Genomic DNA, 17,157 nt, shown 5'->3' with positions numbered 1-17,157 from the left:
TCGGGTACCGAGCGATTCAATCCGATTCCCGGGGTGAGGATTCAATTTAGAAATCCATTCTCGATTTGAACCGATTCCCACGATGTCTTATTTGCTATCATAAGTCAAATGTAACTTTTTCAAAAGAGGTTACAGTTTAAAAAAGCTGTTTCTGGTTGCGGGTGGAGAAAAAAATCCCCAAAAGTTGATATTTTATAAGAAACAATGATATACACTAGGGGTGTCAAAAAATAGATTTTCGATTGAATTGTGATTCTCATTTGTAACGATTCTGAATCGTTTAAATCAATCAATCGATACAACAAATATTTATACATATATATTATATATGTGTATATGTATATGTATATTAGGGCTGCAACTAACGATTAATTTGATAATCGATTAATCTGTTGATTATTACTTCGATTAATCAACTAATAATCGGATAAAAGAGACTAACTACATTTCTATCCTTTCCAGTATTTTATTGAAAAAAACAGCATACTGGCACCATACTTATTTTGATTATTGTTTCTCAGCTGTTTGTAAATGTTGCAGTTAATAAATAAAGATTTATTTTTAAAAAAAGCCTCTGCGCATGCGCATAGCATAGATCCAACGAATCGATGACTAAATTAATCGGCAACTATTTTTATAATCGATTTTAATCGATTTAATCGATTAGTTGTTGCAGCCCTAATATGTGTATATATATATATATATATATATATATATATATATATATATATATATATATATATATATATATATATATATATATATATATATATATATATATATATATATATATATATATATATATATATATATATATATATATATATATATATATACATACATACATACAGTGGGGCAAAAAAGTATTTAGTCAGCCGCCCATTGATTGTCAATGGTTGGCTGTGTGTGTGTGTATATATATATATATATGTGTGTGTGTATATATATATATATATATATATATATATATGTTTGTCTCTTTTATCCGATTATTAATCGATTAATCGAAGTAATGATCGACGGATTAATTGATTATCAAATAAATCGTTAGTTGCAGCCCTAATATATATATATATATATATATATATATATATATATATATATATATATATATATATATATATATATATATATATATATATATATAATATATATACATATATATATATATATACATATATATAATATATACATACATATATATATATATATATATATATATATATATATATATGTATGTATATATTATATATATGTATATATATATATGGGAAACGCTGTACATATATATATATATATATATATATATATATATATATATGTATATATATATATATATATATATATATATATATATATATATATATATATATATATATATATATATATATATATATATATATATATGTATATGTGTATATATATATATATATATATATATATATATATAATATTATATATATATATATATATATATATATATATATATATATGTATATATATATATGTACAGCGTTTCCCATAAACTGCCAAGATACCTGTGGCGGTGGGGGCGTGGCTATGGGCGTGGTCACCATGACATAATCAAGTAATTTGCATAATTTACTACAATGATATGATTCTCTCTAAAAAGGCTCAAAAAATGTATACTTACTAATGAATAATAACAGTTTTGTTTCAAACGTCCATACTTCCATCCATTTTTTAACAATTTCCAGCGAAGAAAAACCCATGAATTCGCCGCACCGTTTTATAAGCCGCAGGTTTCAAAGTGAAGGGAAAAAGTAGCGTCTTAAAGTCTGGAATACACAGTCAGTGATTGTCTGTTTCACAGTGTCTGCTTTGAGGTGTGACAGTGTGTGCACACGATGGCCATGTTTTGTAACGTCATGTTGAGCAAAAGGTTTTCTATTTCCCCAGCAAACACCCGCAGCGCAGCGTTGAACACAAGCAGACGTGTGCGAGAGGCTTTCCTCTGCGCTTTGGGTCTTTTCTTTGGGATTCCGCCACGCCGGTGACGTCAAGACGCGCGCTGGGAAGGACGGCAGCTGGAGGGAAAGGCTCTCAAGTACCCAGAGAGCGGGGGGAGGGGGGAGGGGGGGACGAGACGACGACTTCCCTTGTTTTGCTCGGTGATGCAACGCGGCTGTGGGCGCCCTCCTCCAAATTCCACGGGGAGCTTCCGTCCCGCTTCAAAGGTCTTCATGAGGCGTTTGCCTTCCGTGCGAGGAGATTTGGGCCGGCCGTCAGTGGGCACCACTCGGCTGGGTTTGGGGGGGGGGGGGGTGTGTGTGTGTGTAAGCAGATGGGCCATCTGGTGACCCGTTGGCACCGAACCGGGGCGACTAGTTGAGACCACCTGTCCAAGGACTTTCATGTACTCTCACATGGGGGTCTTGTCATGTGGACTAGTTTGTACCCCGGACTTCAGAGGATCCACTCTGCTCTTCTTCTTCCGTGTCTCAGTCCCACCAAGTGATGTAGACCTGGTCCCATACCCGAAATGACATGCGTGTCTGTCCCGCTCAGGGGGAATCTATTCCACTAAATCATGGCATGATAACCTAAAGATAAAGACTTCTTCAGGTTGTATACCATGAAGAACACAAGGAACTTAAGACTATTGGGTTTTTTTTGCCCTCAAGTGACACAGATCTGATCAAATGTACCCGCGCTCGTTTACTACGAAGCCACGCTGTTGTAACACTGGGCTTGGCATTGTCTTGCTGAAATAAGCAGGGGCGTCCATGGTAACGTTGCTTGGATGGCAACATATGTCGCTCCAAAAGCTGTATGTACCTTTCAGCATTAATGGTGCCTTCACAGATGTGTAAGTTACCCATTTCTTGGGCACTAATACACCCCCATACCATCACACATGCTGGCTTTTACACTTTGCCGATGGTTCTTTTCCTTTTCCACGACGTCAAGTTTGAAATGTGGACTTGTCAGACCACAGAACACTTTTACACTTTGCATCTTAGATGAGCTCCGGCGCATCGAAGCCGGTGGCGTTTCTGGGTGTTGTTGATAAATGGCGTTTCAATTTGCATAGTAGAGTTTTAACTTGCACTTACAGATGTAGCGACCGACTGTAGTTACAGACAGTGCTTTTCTGAAGTGTTCCTGAGCCCATGCGGTGATATCCTTTACACACTGACGTCGCTTTTTAATGCAGTACCGTCACGGGCATTCGATGTTGGTTTTCGGCCTTGCCGCTTACGTGCAGTGATTGCTCCAGATTCTCTGAACCTTTTGATGATATTACGGACCACAGAACACTTTCCCACTTTGCATCAGTCCATCTTAGATGAGCTCGGGCCCAGCGAAGCCGGCGGCGTTTCTGGGTGTTGTTGATAAATGGCCGTAGATGGTGAAATCCTTCAATTCCTTGCAATAACTGGTTGAGAAATGTGAGAAATGTTGTTGTTAAACTGTTGGACAATTTGCTCAGACATTTGTTGACAAAGTGGTGACCCTCGTTCCTGGGTGTTGTTGATAAATGGCGTTTCAATTTGCATAGTAGAGTTTTAACTTGCACTTACAGATGTAGCGACCGACTGTAGTTACCGACAGTGGGTTTCTGAAGTGTTCCTGAGCCCATGCGGTGATATCCTTTACACACTGACGTCGCTTTTTAATGCAGTACCGTCACAGGCATTCGATGTTGGTTTTCGGCCTTGCCGCTTACGTGCAGTGATTGCTCCAGATTCTCTGAACCTTTTGATGATATTACGGACCGCAGAACACTTTCCCACTTTGCATCAGTCCATCTTAGATGAGCTCGGGCCCAGCAAAGCCGGCGGCGTTTCTGGGTGTTGTTGATAAATGGCCGTAGATGGTGAAATCCTTCAATTCCTTGCAATAGCTGGTTGAGAAATGTGAGATATGTTGTTGTTAAACTGTTGGACAATTTGCTCAGGCATTTGTTGACAAAGTGGTGACCCTCGTTCCTGGGTGTTGTTGATAAATGGCGTTTCAATTTGCATAGTAGAGTTTTAACTTGCACTTACAGATGTAGCGACCGACTGTAGTTACCGACAGTGGGTTTCTGAAGTGTTCCTGAGCCCATGCGGTGATATCCTTTACACACTGACGTCGCTTTTTAATGCAGTACCGTCACGGGCATTCGATGTTGGTTTTCGGCCTTGCCGCTTACGTGCAGTGATTGCTCCAGATTCTCTGAACCTTTTGATGATATTACGGACCGCAGAACACTTTCCCACTTTGCATCAGTCCATCTTAGATGAGCTCGGGTCCAGCAAAGCCGGCGGCGTTTCTGGGTGTTGTTGATAAATGGCCGTAAATGGTGAAATCCTTCAATTCCTTGCAATAGCTGGTTGAGAAATGTGAGAAATGTTGTTGTTAAACTGTTGGACAATTTGCTCAGGCATTTGTTGACAAAGTGGTGACCCTCGTTCCTGGGTGTTGTTGATAAATGGCGTTTCAATTTGCATAGTAGAGTTTTAACTTGCACTTACAGATGTAGCGACCGACTGTAGTTACCGACAGTGGGTTTCTGAAGTGTTCCTGAGCCCATGCGGTGATATCCTTTACACACTGACGTCGCTTTTTAATGCAGTACCGTCACAGGCATTCGATGTTGGTTTTCGGCCTTGCCGCTTACGTGCAGTGATTGCTCCAGATTCTCTGAACCTTTTGATGATATTACGGACCACAGAACACTTTCCCACTTTGCATCAGTCCATCTTAGATGAGCTCGGGCCCAGCAAAGCCGGCGGCGTTTCTGGGTGTTGTTGATAAATGGCCGTAAATGGTGAAATCCTTCAATTCCTTGCAATAGCTGGTTGAGAAATGTGAGAAATGTTGTTGTTAAACTGTTGGACAATTTGCTCAGGCATTTGTTGACAAAGTGGTGACCCTCGTTCCTGGGTGTTGTTGATAAATGGCGTTTCAATTTGCATAGTAGAGTTTTAACTTGCACTTACAGATGTAGCGACTGACTGTAGTTACCGACAGTGGGTTTCTGAAGTGTTCCTGAGCCCATGCGGTGATATCCTTTACACACTGACGTCGCTTTTTAATGCAGTACCGTCACGGGCATTCAATGTTGGTTTTCGGCCTTGCCGCTTACGTGCAGTGATTGCTCCAGATTCTCTGAACCTTTTGATGATATTACGGACCACAGAATACTTTCCCACTTTGCATCAGTCCATCTTAGATGAGCTCGGGCCCAGCAAAGCCGGCGGCGTTTCTGGGTGTTGTTGATAAATGGCCGTAGATGGTGAAATCCTTCAATTCCTTGCAATAACTGGTTGAGAAATGTGAGAAATGTTGTTGTTAAACTGTTGGACAATTTGCTCAGGCATTTGTTGACAAAGTGGTGACCCTCGTTTCTGGGTGTTGTTGATAAATGGCTTTTCAATTTGCATAGTAGAGTTTTAACTTGCACTTACAGATGTAGTGACCGACTGTAGTTACCGACAGTGGGTTTCTGAAGTGTTCCTGAGCCCACGCGGTGATATCCTTTACACACTGACGTCGCTTTTTAATGCAGTACCGTCACGGGCATTCGATGTTGGTTTTCGGCCTTGCCGCTTACGTGCAGTGATTGCTTCAGATTCTCTGAACCTTTTGATGATATTACGGACCACAGAACACTTTCCTACTTTGCATCAGTCCATCTTAGATGAGCTCGGGTCTAGCAAAGCCGGCGGCGTTTCTGGGTGTTGTTGATAAATGGCCGTAAATGGTGAAATCCTTCAATTCCTTGCAATAGCTGGTTGAGAAATGTGAGAAATGTTGTTGTTAAACTGTTGGACAATTTGCTCAGGCATTTGTTGACAAAGTGGTGACCCTCGTTCCTGGGTGTTGTTGATAAATGGCGTTTCAATTTGCATAGTAGAGTTTTAACTTGCACTTACAGATGTAGCGACCGACTGTAGTTACCGACAGTGGGTTTCTGAAGTGTTCCTGAGCCCACGCGGTGATATCCTTTACACACTGACGTCGCTTTTTAATGCAGTACCGTCACAGGCATTCGATGTTGGTTTTCGGCCTTGCCGCTTACGTGCAGTGATTGCTCCAGATTCTCTGAACCTTTTGATGATATTACGGACCACAGAACACTTTCCTACTTTGCATCAGTCCTTCTTAGATGAGCTCGGGCCCAGCAAAGCCGGCGGCGTTTCTGGGTGTTGTTGATAAATGGCCGTAGATGGTGAAATCCTTCAATTCCTTGCAATAGCTGGTTGAGAAATGTGAGAAATGTTGTTGTTTAACTGTTGGACAATTTGCTCAGGCATTTGTTGACAAAGTGGTGACCCTCGTTCCTGGGTGTTGTTGATAAATGGCGTTTCAATTTGCATAGTAGAGTTTTAACTTGCACTTACAGATGTAGCGACCGACTGTAGTTACCGACAGTGGGTTTCTGAAGTGTTCCTGAGCCCATGCGGTGATATCCTTTACACACTGACGTCGCTTTTTAATGCAGTACCGTCACAGGCATTCGATGTTGGTTTTCGGCCTTGCCGCTTACGTGCAGTGATTGCTCCAGATTCTCTGAACCTTTTGATGATATTACGGACCACAGAACACTTTCCCACTTTGCATCAGTCCATCTTAGATGAGCTCGGGCCCAGCAAAGCCGGCGGCGTTTCTGGGTGTTGTTGATAAATGGCCGTAAATGGTGAAATCCTTCAATTCCTTGCAATAGCTGGTTGAGAAATGTGAGAAATGTTGTTGTTAAACTGTTGGACAATTTGCTCAGGCATTTGTTGACAAAGTGGTGACCCTCGTTCCTGGGTGTTGTTGATAAATGGCGTTTCAATTTGCATAGTAGAGTTTTAACTTGCACTTACAGATGTAGCGACTGACTGTAGTTACCGACAGTGGGTTTCTGAAGTGTTCCTGAGCCCATGCGGTGATATCCTTTACACACTGACGTCGCTTTTTAATGCAGTACCGTCACGGGCATTCAATGTTGGTTTTCGGCCTTGCCGCTTACGTGCAGTGATTGCTCCAGATTCTCTGAACCTTTTGATGATATTACGGACCACAGAATACTTTCCCACTTTGCATCAGTCCATCTTAGATGAGCTCGGGCCCAGCAAAGCCGGCGGCGTTTCTGGGTGTTGTTGATAAATGGCCGTAGATGGTGAAATCCTTCAATTCCTTGCAATAACTGGTTGAGAAATGTGAGAAATGTTGTTGTTAAACTGTTGGACAATTTGCTCAGGCATTTGTTGACAAAGTGGTGACCCTCGTTTCTGGGTGTTGTTGATAAATGGCTTTTCAATTTGCATAGTAGAGTTTTAACTTGCACTTACAGATGTAGCGACCGACTGTAGTTACCGACAGTGGGTTTCTGAAGTGTTCCTGAGCCCACGCGGTGATATCCTTTACACACTGACGTCGCTTTTTAATGCAGTACCGTCACGGGCATTCGATGTTGGTTTTCGGCCTTGCCGCTTACGTGCAGTGATTGCTTCAGATTCTCTGAACCTTTTGATGATATTACGGACCACAGAACACTTTCCTACTTTGCATCAGTCCATCTTAGATGAGCTCGGGTCCAGCAAAGCCGGCGGCGTTTCTGGGTGTTGTTGATAAATGGCCGTAAATGGTGAAATCCTTCAATTCCTTGCAATAGCTGGTTGAGAAATGTGAGAAATGTTGTTGTTAAACTGTTGGACAATTTGCTCAGGCATTTGTTGACAAAGTGGTGACCCTCGTTCCTGGGTGTTGTTGATAAATGGCGTTTCAATTTGCATAGTAGAGTTTTAACTTGCACTTACAGATGTAGCGACCGACTGTAGTTACCGACAGTGGGTTTCTGAAGTGTTCCTGAGCCCACGCGGTGATATCCTTTACACACTGACGTCGCTTTTTAATGCAGTACCGTCACAGGCATTCGATGTTGGTTTTCGGCCTTGCCGCTTACGTGCAGTGATTGCTCCAGATTCTCTGAACCTTTTGATGATATTACGGACCACAGAACACTTTCCTACTTTGCATCAGTCCTTCTTAGATGAGCTCGGGCCCAGCAAAGCCGGCGGCGTTTCTGGGTGTTGTTGATAAATGGCCGTAGATGGTGAAATCCTTCAATTCCTTGCAATAGCTGGTTGAGAAATGTGAGAAATGTTGTTGTTAAACTGTTGGACAATTTGCTCAGGCATTTGTTGACAAAGTGGTGACCCTCGCCCCGTCCTTGTTTGTGAACGACTGAGCATTTCATGGAATCTACTTTTATACCCAATCATGGCACCCACCTGTTCCCAATTAGCCTGTTCACCTGTGGGATGTTCCAAATAAGTCTTTGATGAGCATCCCTCAACTTTATCAGTCTTTTTTTGCCACTTGTGCCATCTTTTTTGAAACATGTGCAGTGTTTCCCATAAACTGCCAAGATACCTGTGGCGGTGGGGGCGTGGCTATGGGCGTGGTCACCATGACATCATACAATGATATGATTTTCTCTAAAAAGGCTCAAAAAATGTATACTTACTAATGAATAATAACAGTTTTGTTTTAAACGTCCATCCATCCATCCATTTTACAATATAATTACAACACTTTATGTACATATTTATATACAGATTTGAACAATAAGTTATTCACTGAAATATATTTATTAATTGTGCTTCTTACAAAAAATATATCTTATAAAAATATAAAAGCTAAAATGTCTCTTAAAGCTCTGCCCCTTTAATTAGTGCATACTGAAGCATTTAACTTTAGCCTACTACTACAAGCATATTATTTACCAGCAACATAAAGTGAAACAGAGGCAGAGGTGTCCTGCCACAGTCAGTAACAAATAAACAGAAAACAGTAGTGGTCAAATACAAATAAGGCAACAAGAGAAGTATCCTACACTTCTCTTTTGTAAAGTAGATCTGAACAGCCAGACTATAAAAATGGGACCCATAACCTCCCTGCTTGGCACTCAGCAACAAAGGGTTGGAGTTGGGGGTTAAATCACCAAAATGATTCCCGGGCGCGGCGCCGCTGCTGCCCACTGCTCCCCAAGGGGATGGGTCAAATGCAGAGGACACATTTCACCACATCTAGTGTGTGTGTGACAATCATTGGTACTTTAATCTTAATCTTTAATCTTAATCTATATGGGCATCTACATCAACTATATCAGTGGTCCCCAACCTTTTTGTAGCTGCGGACCGGTCAACGCTTGAAAATTTGTCCCACGGACCGGTGGGGGGTGTATTTTAAAAAAAAAAAAAAAAATTTTTTTTTTTTTTTTTTTACATAAATAAATACAATCATGTGTGCTTACGGACTGTATCCCTGCAGACTGTATTGATCTATATCAGGGGTCACCAACGCGGTGCCCGCGGGCACCAGGTAGCCCGTAAGGACCAGATGAGTAGCCCGCTGGCCTGTTCTAAAAATAGCTCAAATAGCAGCACTTACCAGTGAGCTGCCTCTATTTTTAAAATTGTATTTATTTACTAGCAAGCTGGTCTCGCTTTGCCCGACATTTTTAATTCTAAGAGAGACAAAACTCAAATAGAATTTGAAATTCCAAGAAAATATTTTAAAGACTTGGTCTTCACTTGTTTAAATTCATAATTTTTTTTACTTTGCTTCTTATAACTTTCAGAAAGACAATTTTAGAGAAAAAAATACAACCTTAAAAATGATTTTAGGATTTTTAAACACATATACCTTTTTACCTTTTAAATTCCTTCCTCTTCTTTCCTGACAATTTAAATCAATGTTCAAGTATTTTTTATTTTTTTTATTGTAAAGAATAATAAATACATTTTAATTTAATTCTTCATTTCAGCTTCTGTTTTTTCGACGAAGAATATTTGTGAAATATTTCTTCAAACTTATTATGATTAAAATTCAAAAAAAATATTCTGTCAAATCTAGAAAATCTGTAGAATCAAATTTAAATCTTATTTCAAAGCCTTTTGAATTTCCTTTAAAATTTTTGTTCTGGAAATTCTAGAAGAAATAATGATTTGTCTTTGTTAGAAATATAGCTTGGTCCAATTTGTTATATATTCTAACAAAGTGCAGATTGGATTTTAACCTATTTAAAACATGTCATCAAAATTCAAAAATTAATCTTAATCATTAAAAATTACTAATGATGTTCCATAAATTCTTTTTTTAAGTTTTTCTCTTCTTTTTTTCAGTTTAATTTTGAATTTTAAAGAGTCGAAATTGAAGATAAACTATGTTTCAAAATTTAATTGTCATTTTTATCGTGTTTTCTCCTCTTTTAAACCGTTCAATTAAGTGTAAATATCATTAATTATTAATAATAACATAGAGTTAAAGGTAAATTGAGCAAATTGGCTATTTCTGGCAATTTATCTAAGTGTGTATCAAACTGGTAGCCCTTCACATTAATCAGTACCCAAGAAGTAGCTCTTGGTTTCAAAAAGGTTGGTGACCCCTGATCTATATTGATATATAATGTATATATTGTGTTTTTTATGTTGATGTAATTAAAAAAAAAAAAAAAAAATTTTTGTTTTTTTTTGTTTTTAATTCTTGTGTGGCCCGGTACCAGTCGTACCGGTCCGCGGCCCGGTGGTTGGGGACCACTGAACTATATGATTTGCTGTAAAAACTGGACAGGACAACAAAAAAAACAAAAACTTTTTATTTTTTTTATTTTTTTTATTTTATTTTATTTGTGGCGGACGTAATTCTTTCGTGGCGGGCCGCCACAAATAAATGAATGTGTGGGAAACACTGATGTTGCAGGCATCAAATTCCAAATGAGCTAATGTTTGCAAAAAATAACGTTTTCCAGTTGGAACGTTAAATATCTTGTCTTTGCGGTCTATTCGATTGAACATAAGTTGACAAGGATTTGCAAATCATTGTATTCTCTTTTTATTTACCATTTACACAACGTGGCAACTTCACTTTTGTAATATTGGCGTGGTTCGGGCGAAAAAAAACCGGCGTGTCAGCGAGAATTGTCCCAAGAAAACCCTCAGCCTGCCGTGACTGGGCGAAGAAAGGGAAGTGTTGAAGTTGAAAGTGCCACCTGTGTCCTGTTTTGCAGCCCAACAACTCCAGCATATTGTGCTCGTCACGCGCTCAAAGTGTTTGTGTTTGTGCGCTCGCAGGCCGCCGTGTTTGAGAAGTCCAGCTCCCCGCTGGAGTTCGCCAAGGTCACTTCCCGATGATGACAGTAAACATGGGTGAGTTAACACTTCATTCACCTGTGATTCCAAACAACGCCCTGTATTCCACACGCACCTTTACCCCAAGTATCGCATCCATGCCTTTTTGTCTGCGCTCTCTTCCCACTGGGCTGCCTTCTTTCCACAGATGATGTTCCCCAAAACGGACCCAGACCGCCCCGGAACCTCCAAGGTAAACCCGCTTTTTTCTTCTTCTTTGTGCTATTTTGAAGTATTGTAGTATTTAGTAGTCGTAATTAGCAGTATTTCCTGTGTGGAGTACACTTGGACTGTCGCAAATACATTTGGAAAGTATTCAGCCTTTTTCCATAATGGAGTCAATTCATTTTTGTCCTCAAAATTCTACACAAAATACTAGGGATGTCCGATAATGGCTTTTTGCCGATATGCCGATATTGTCCAACTCTTTAATTACCGATACCGATATCAACCGATATATACAGTCGTGGAATTAACACATTATTATGCCTAATTTGGACAACCAGGTATGGTGAAGATAAGGTACTTTTAAAAAAAATAAAATAAGATAAATAAATTAAAAACATTTTCTTGAATAAAAAAGAAAGTAAAACAATACAAAAACAGTTACATAGAAACTAGTAATTAATGAAAATGAGTCAAATTAACTGTTAAAGGTTAGTACTATTAGTGGACCAGCAGCACGCACAATCATGTGTGCTTACGGACTGTATCCCTTGCAGACTGTATTGATATATATTGATATATAATGTAGGAACCAGAATATTAATAACAGAAAGAAACAACCCTTTTGTGTGAATGAGTGTAAATGGGGGAAGGAGGTTTTTTGGGTTGGTGCACTAATTGTAAGTGTGTCTTGTGTTTTTTATGTGGATTTAATAAAAAAAACAAAAAAACCCCAAAAAAAACCCGATACTGATTAAAAAAAAACCGATACCGATAATTTCCGATATTACATTTTAGCGCATTTATCGGCCAAAAATATCGGCAGACCGATATTATCGGACATCTCTACAAAATACCCCGTAATGACAATGTGAACACATTTTTGACACGTGATACTTTGTTGATGCGCCTTAGGCCGCAATTCCAGCCTCAAGTCTTTTTGAATATGACGCCTCAATCCTAACACACCTACTGTATCTTTGGGCACTTTCTCTCAGTCCTCTTTGCAAAAAAAAGTGTTATTTTGATATATTGTAGTATTTACCAGTAGGATTTTCCAGTATTTCCTGTGTGGAAAACACTTGGACTGCCCCAAATACATTTGGAAAGTAATCCCATGTTGTTATGTTACAGCCTTTTTTCCAAAATGGACTCAATTACGGATGTCCGATAATATCGGCCTGCCAATATTATCGGACGATAAATGCGTTAAAATGTAATATCGGAAATTATCGGTATCGGTTTTTTTATTATCTGTATCGTTTTTTGTTTTTTTTTAAATTATTAAATCAACATAAAGAACACAAGATACACTTACAATTAGTGCACCAACCCAAAAAACTTCCCTACCCCCATTTCTTTCTGTTATCAATATTCTGGTTCCTACATTATATATCAATATATATCAATACAGTCTGCAAGGGATACAGTCCGTAAGCACACATGATTGTGCGTGCTGCTGGTCCACTAATAGTACTAACCTTTAACAGTTAATTTTACTAATTTTCATTCATTACTAGTTTCTATGTAACTGTTTTTATATTGTTGTACTTTCTTTTTTATTCAAGAAAATGTTTTTAATTTATTTATCTTATTTTATTTGATTCATTTTTTCAAAAAGTACCTTATCTTCACCATACCTGGTTGTCCAAATTAGGCATAATAATGTGTTAATTCCACGACTGTATATATCGGTTGATATCGGCATCGGTAATTAAAGAGTTGGACAATATCGGCATATCGGATATCGGCAAAAAGCCATTATCGGACATCCCTAGTTACAGCCTTTTTTCCAAAATGGACTCAATTCATTTTTGTCCTCAAAATTCTACACAAAATACCCCGTAATGACAATGTGAACACATTCTTGACACGTGATACTTTGTTGATGCGCCTTAGGCCGCAATTCCAGCCTCAAGACTTTTTGAATACGACGCCTCAATCCTAACACACCTACTGTATCTTTGGGCACTTTCTCTCAGTCCTCTTTGAAAAAAAGTGTTATTTTGAAGTATTGTAGTATTTACTAGTCGTAATTAGCAGTATTTCCTGTGTTGAGTACACTTGGACTGTCGCAAATACATTTGGAAAGTATTCCCATGTTGTTATGTTACAGCCTTTTTTCCCAAAATAGACTCAATTAATTTTTGTCCTCAAAATTCTACACAAAATACCCCGTGATGACAATGTGAACACATTTTTGACACGTGATACTTTGTTGATGCGCCTTAGGCCGCAATTCCAGCCTCAAGTCTTTTTGAATACGACGCCTCAATCCTGGCACACCTACTGTATCTTTGGGCACTTTCTCTCAGTCCTCTTTGCAAAAAGTGTTATTTTGAAGTATTGTAGTATTTACTAGTCGTAATTAGCAGTATTTCCTGTGTTGAGTACACTTGGACTGTCGCAAATACATTTGGAAAGTATTCCCATGTTGTTATGTTACAGCTACAGATGTCCGATAATATCGGTCTGCCGATATTATTGGCCGATAAATGCGTTAAAATGTAATATCGGAAATGATCGGTATCGGTTTTTTATTATCAGTATCGTTTTATTTATTTATTTTTATTTATTTATTTATTAAATCCACATAAAAAACACAAGATACACTTACAATTAGTGCACCAACCCAAAAAACCTCCCTCCCCCATTTACACTCATTCACACAAAAGGGTTGTTTCTTTCTGTTATTAATATTCTGGTTCCTACATTATATATCAATACAGTCTGCAAGGGATACAGTCCGTAAGCACACATGATTGTGCGTGCTGCTGGTCCACTAATAATACTAACCTTTAACACTTAATTTTACAAATTTTCATTAATTACTAGTTTCTATGTAACTGTTTTTATATTGTTTTACTTTCTTTTTTATTCAAGAAAATGTTTTTAATTTATTTATCTTATTTTATTTGATTCATTTTTTCAAAAAGTACCTTATCTTCACCATACCTGGTTGTCCAAATTAGGCATAATAATGTGTTAATTCCACGACTGCATATATCGGTTGATATCGGTTGATATCGGTATCTGTAATTAAAGAGTTGGACGATATCGGAATATCGGATGTCGGCAAAAAGCCATTATCGGACATCCCTAGACTCAATTCATTTTTGTCCTCAAAATTCTACACAAAATACCCCGTGATGACAATGTGAACACATTTTTGACACGTGATACTTTGTTGATGCGCCTTAGGCCGCAATTCCAGCCTCAAGACTTTTTGAATACGACGCCTCAATCCTAACACACCTACTGTATCTTTGGGCACTTTCTCTCAGTCCTCTTTGCAAAAAAAAGTGTTATTTTGATATATTGTAGTATTTACCAGTAGGATTTTCCAGTATTTCCTGTGTGGAAAACACTTGGACTGTCGCAAATACATTTGGAAAGTATTCCCATGTTGTTATGTTACAGCCTTTTTTCCAAAATGGACTCAATTACGGATGTCCGATAATATCGGCCTGCCGATATTATCGGCCGATAAATGCGTTAAAATGTAATATCGGAAATTATCGGTATCGGTTTTTTTATTATCTGTATCGTTTTTTTTTGTTTTTTTTAAATTATTAAATCAACATAAAGAACACAAGATACACTTACAATTAGTGCACCAACCCAAAAAACCTCCCTCCCCCCATTTCTTTCTGTTATCAATATTCTGGTTCCTACATTATATATCAATATATATCAATACAGTCTGCAAGGGATACAGTCCGTAAGCACACATGATTGTGCGTGCTGCTGGTCCACTAATAGTACTAATCTTTAACAGTTAATTTGACTCATTTTCATTAATTACTAGTTTCTATGTAACTGTTTTTATATTGTTTTACTTTCTTTTTTATTCAAGAAAATGTTTTTAATTTATTTATCTTATTTTATTATTTTTTTTAAAAAGTACCTTATCTTCACCATACCTGGTTGTCCAAATTAGGCATAACAATGTGTTAATTCCACGACTGTATATATCGGTTGATATCGGTATCGGTAATTAAAGAGTTGGACAATATCGGAATATCGGATATCGGCAAAAAGCCATTATCGGACATCCCTAGACTCAATTCATTTTTGTCCTCAAAATTCTACACAAAATACCCCGTAATGACAACGTGAACACATTTTTAACACGTGACCCTTTGCTCGATACTTTGTTGATGCGCCTTAGGCCGCAATTCCAGCCTCAAGTCTTTTTGAATACGACACCTCAATCCTGGCACACCTACTGTATCTATATAAAAGTGTTATTTTGATATATTGTAGTATTTACCAGTAGGATTTTCCAGTATTCCCATGTTGTTATGTTACAGCCTTTTTTCCAAAATGGACTCAATTCATTTTTTGTCCTCAAAATTCTACACACAATTAGGGCTGCAACTAACAATTCATTTGATAATCGATTAATCTGTCGATTATTACTTCGATTAATCGATTAATAATCGGATAAAAGAGACAAACTACATTTCTATCCTGTCCAGTATTTTATTGAAAGAAAACAGCATACTGGCACCATACTTATTTTGATTATTGTTTCTCAGCTGTTTGTACATGTTGCAGTTTATAAATAAAGGTTTATTTAAAAAAAAAAAAAAAAAAAAAAAAAATTTTTTAATTTTTTTTTTATTTTTTTTAAAAGCCTCTGCACATGCGCATAGCATAGATCCAACGAATCGATGACTAAATTAATCGGCAACCATTTTTATAATAAATTTTAATCGATTTAATCGATTAGTTGTTGCAGCCCTACACACAATACCCCGTAATGACAACGCGAACACATTTTTTGACATGTCCATTAGTATACAGACCCTTTGCTGGGTACTTTGTCAAAAGGAATAAGGAAATAGTGTTAATATATAGTTAAGATTGTTATACCGCCTTTTTTGTTTTTGTCTGATAATAATTGTGTAAAAAAATGGAATCGTTTAATGATATTAAGAATGAGAAGTATCAGTACTGACATGATCAATACTGCCCCTGTGAGTATTCACGGGGCTTCACTTTTCCCACATTTTATGTTACAGCCTCACTCCAAAATTAATTTTTGTCCTTAAAATTCTACACACAATACCCCATAATGACAATGTAAATTGTTATTTTTATTTTTGCATCATCTTTGTGCTATTGTTTTAATGTCTTTGATGTCCCTTTAAATGTCTTTTATATCCTTTGTGTTCTTTCAGTTTTCATGTGTTTTTACATTAGTCATACCAAAGACTATAAAAATGGGAGCTATTACCTTCCCTGCTTGGCACTCAGCATCAAGGGTTGGAATTGGGGGTTAAATCACCAAAAACCTCCGCGTCAATCACTTGTCCATATTGTTATGGTTGAAGTTCATTTCAAACATGTTATACCAGGGGTCACCAACGCGGTGCCCGCGGGCACCAGGTAGCCCGTAAGGACCAGATGAGTAGCCCGCTGGTCTGTTCTAAAAATAGCTCAAATAGCAGCACTTACCAGTGAGCTGCCTCTATTTTTTAAATTTTATTTATTTACTAGCAAGCTGGTCTCGCTTTGCCCGACATTTTTAATTCTAAGAGAGACAAAACTCAAATAGAATTTGAAAATCCAAGAAAATATTTTAAAGACTTGGTCTTCACTTGTTTAAATAAATTCATTAATTTTTTTACTTTGCTTTTTATAACTTTCAGAAAGACAATTTTAGAGAAAAAATACAACCTTAAAAATGATTTTAGGATTTTTAAACACATATACCTTTTTACCTTTTAAATTCCTTCCTCTTCTTTCCTGACAATTTAAATCAATGTTCAAGTAAATTTATTTATTTTATTGTAAAGAATAATAAATACATTTTAATTTAACTCATTTTAGCTTCTGTTTTTCCGACGAAGAA

The 17,157-nt window shown here is 37.7% G+C and overlaps 1 long non-coding RNA gene across 1 annotated transcript in view; it reads left to right on the top strand.

The window, feature by feature from the left end:
• LOC133629731 (uncharacterized) overlaps positions 1 to 17,157 on the top strand; it is a 49,915-nt gene that overhangs the window by 8,373 nt on the left and 24,385 nt on the right. The window contains exons 2-3 of the long non-coding RNA XR_009821112.1: positions 11,076 to 11,150; positions 11,281 to 11,325. This is a non-coding gene — a long non-coding RNA (uncharacterized LOC133629731). The remainder of the gene's footprint in view (positions 1 to 11,075; positions 11,151 to 11,280; positions 11,326 to 17,157) is intronic.

The sequence above is a fragment of the Entelurus aequoreus genome, linkage group LG15 (assembly GCF_033978785.1).
Source record: "Entelurus aequoreus isolate RoL-2023_Sb linkage group LG15, RoL_Eaeq_v1.1, whole genome shotgun sequence".
Taxonomy (NCBI): Eukaryota; Metazoa; Chordata; class Actinopteri; order Syngnathiformes; family Syngnathidae; genus Entelurus; species Entelurus aequoreus.
This window is presented reverse-complemented; position numbering and strand designations above follow the sequence as displayed.